Genomic DNA, 3,939 nt, shown 5'->3' on the forward strand with positions numbered 1-3,939 from the left:
AAACCAATCTACGATAGTTTAGGGTTTTCACCGCATAACCGGAACGTCCTACGCGTAGTTGAGCCTAGCAGATACGAAAGATGATGGAAAACTACTCCTAAAAGAGGCCTAAGAACCCACATTAAGTCAATTCCCGGAACATCCCTTCTAGGAACGGCAAACCATACCTTACGCACTACCGGATCGTTCAACCCGTTTGCAAGGCCTAACCATACGGATATCAAACTAATCCTTGAAGAACAAGGAGCAACTATAACAGATTGGATCTACTAAATAAAGAACAAGCAAGGTGCTGCCCTTACACCTAAGATAGGTGTAAGGGCAGCTAGATATCGAGGGACGGCATAGCTAAGCAGATATACAAGAAAAGCAACGATGCAAGCCCCAAAACATCTACGATAAGTAGTGTTGCTCGCCATCAACAAGGCTTCAGTACGAGCAACACCAGATAACGAATAAACCTATACTGCCTAGATCGCAAGATGCGATCTAGGCAGCATGATGCTTACCGGAAGAAACCCTCGAAACAAGGGGTGGCGATGCGCCTAGATTGTGTTTGTTGTGAACGTGATTGTCCTCCTTTCTCAATAACCCTAGATACATATTTATAGTCCGTGGACTTTCTATCTTTGGAAATACACCTAACCGTGTACGAGCTAAACTCTATCTCTTAATTCTAAATGCGATCTACTATAATGTACAGATACACGGGCAATCTAGCCCAAACTCTCGTACAAGGCCGCTTCAGAGACGCTCCACGTGTATATCCTCCAAGCCCATCTCAATTACGGCCCATCTCCTGATTTGGCCAAAATCTGGTGATAACAGAGGCTGTTGGAGATATGCCCAAGAGGAAATGGTTATTATTATATCTTTGTGTTTATGATAAATGTTTGCATCTCATGCTATAATTGTATTAACTGAAACATTGATACATGTGTGTTATGTAAACAACAAGGAGTCCCTAGTAAGCCTCTTGTATAACTAGCTTGTTGATTAATAGATGATCATGGTTTCGTGATCATGAACATTGGATGTTGTTAATAACTGATGGGATTCGTAGCATAGAAAACAAAAAATTCCTACCGCAAGAACGAAACACAAGCCAAGATCTAATCTAGTAGACGGTAGCAACGAGGAGATGAAGAGACTAACCCTCGAAGATTCGCAAAGCTTAACGAGATTAGATCTCGGGGTGGATGTAGTCGATCACTTGCCGCTTGCAAAAGCGCGTAGAAGATCTTGATCTTGACGGTGCCACAATCGGGCAGCACCTCCGTACTCGATCACACGTTCAGTGTTGATGAAGACGACGTCCTTCTCCCCGTTCCAGCGGGCAGCGGAAGTAGTAGATCCTCCTCGGAATCCCGGCAGCACGATGGCGTGGTGGCAGTGGTGGTGGAGAACTCCGGCAGGGCTTCGCCTATGCGTTGCGGGAGTTGTGGTGGAGGAGGAGGCGGCTAGGGTTTGGGGAGCGGCTAGGGTTTGGGGCGTCGGCCAAGGGGGTGCGGCCAACTTGTGGTCTTGGGGTGGCCGGCCCCCTCCCCTTGCTCCTCATTATATAGGTGGAAGCCCCAAGAGTTGTAGTCCAAGTCTTCGAATAAGACCCCAACACCAAAACCTACCTTTGGTGGGAAACCTACTCAAGGAGGGAGTCCTACTCAAGGTGGGACTCCCACCTTTCCTTGAGGTGGGGTGGCCGGCCACCCTTGGTGGAGTCCACCTGGGACTCCTCCCCTTAGGGTTGGCCGGCCTAGCATGTGGAGTCCCTCCTTCCATAGTGCCTTTCTTCCGGACTTTTCTAGAACCTTCTAGAACCTTCCATAAATGCACCGGATCATTTCCAAACTTGGAATATGACTTCCTATATATGAATCTTATTCCCCGGACCATTCTGGAACTCCTCGTGATGTCCTGGATCCCATCCGAGACTCCGAACAAAACTTCGAACTCCATTCCATATTCCATATCTACTCAAACGACATCAAACCTTAAGTGTGTCACCCTACGGTTCGCGAACTATGCAGACATGGTTGAGACTTCTCTCCGACCAATAACCAATAGCGGGATCTGGAGATCCATAATGGCTCCCACATATTCAATGATGACTTAGTGATCGATTGAACCATTTACATATGATACCGATTCCCTTTGTCACGTGATATATTACTTGTGCGAGGTTTGATCATCGGTATCACGATACCTTGTTCAACCTCGTCTCCTGACAAGTACTCTTTACTCGAACCGTGGTATGTGGTCTCTTATGAACCATTCATATGCTTGCAAGCTAGTTAGACGACATTCCACCGAGAGGGCCCAGAGTATATCTATCCGTCATCAGGATGGACAAATCCCACTCTTGATCCATATGCCTCAACTCATACTTTCTGGATACCTAATCCCACCTTTATAACCACCCATTTACGCAGTGGCGTTTGATGTAATCAAAGTACCCTTCCGGCATAAGTGATTTACATGATCTCATGGTCGAAAGGACTAGGTAACTATGTATCGAAAGCTTATAGCAAATGAACTTAATGACGTGATCTTATGCTACGCTTAATTGGGTGTGTCCATTAAATCATTCTCACAATGACATAACCTTGTCATTAATAACATCCAATGTTCATGATCATGAAACGATGATCATCTATTAATCAACAAGCTAGTTATACAAGAGGCTTACTAGGGACTTCTTGTTGTTTACATAACACACATGTATCAATGTTTCGGTTAATACAATTATAGCATGGTATATAAACATTTATCATAAACACAAAGATATATAATAACCAATTTATTATTACCTCTTGGGCATATCTCCAACAGTCTCCCACTTGCACTAGAGTCAATAATCTAGATTACATTGTAAGGTACCTAACACCCATGGCATTCTGGTGTTGGTCATGCTTTGCCTAGGGAGAGCTTTAGTCAACGGATCTGCTACATTCAGATCAGTGTGTACTTTGCAAATCTTTACTTCTCCATCTTTGATGTACTCGCGAATCGAATGAAAACGTAGCTTGATATGCTTTAGCTTCTTGTGTGACCTTGGTTCTTGTGCATTGGCGATGGCACCCATGTTGTCACAATAAATGACTAGTGGGTCCAATGCACTAGGAACCACACCGAGCTCAACAATGAACATCTTCATCCATACCGCTTCCGATGAAGCCTCCGAAGCCGCTATGTATTCTGATTCGTTGAAGACTTCGCCACCGTGCCTTTGCTTGGAGCTGCACCAGCTTACTGCAGCACCATTCAATATAAACACGTACCCGATGCGAGACTTAGAGTCATCAAGATCGGTGTTCCAACTTGCGTCGGTGTAACTGGTTACAACGAGCTCTTGGTCACCGCCATAACAAAGAAACATATCCTTAGTTCTTTTCAAGTACTTGAGGATATTCTTGACCGCTGTCCAGTGTTCCATTCCTGTATCACTTTGATATCTGCTAGTCAAACTAACAGCATGTGCTATATCCGGTCTGGTACACAGCATGGCATACATGATAGAGCCTACTGCCGAGGCATTGGGGATCTGATTCATCCTCTCTCTTTCTTCTGCCGTAGCCGGACCTTGAGTCTTACTCAAGACCTTACCTGGCAACATCGGTAAGAATCCTTTCTTACTTTCATCCATTCTAAACTTCTTTAGAATCTTGTCCGGGTATGTACTGCTGTGAAAGCCCTATTAGGCGTCTTGATCTATCTCTATAAATCTTGATGCCTAAAATGTACGCTGCTTCACCAAGGTCCTTAATTGAAAAACACTTATTCAAATAACCTTTTACACTTTGCTTAATAGTTCTATATCATTCCCAATCAATAATATGTCATCTACATATAATATCGGGAATGCTACTGAGCTCCCACTCACTTTCTTGTAAATACGAGGCCTCTCCATGGCCTTGTATAAACCCGAAGTCTTTGATCACC

This window comes from Lolium rigidum, chromosome 6 (assembly GCF_022539505.1).
Source record: "Lolium rigidum isolate FL_2022 chromosome 6, APGP_CSIRO_Lrig_0.1, whole genome shotgun sequence".
Taxonomy (NCBI): domain Eukaryota; kingdom Viridiplantae; phylum Streptophyta; class Magnoliopsida; order Poales; family Poaceae; genus Lolium; species Lolium rigidum.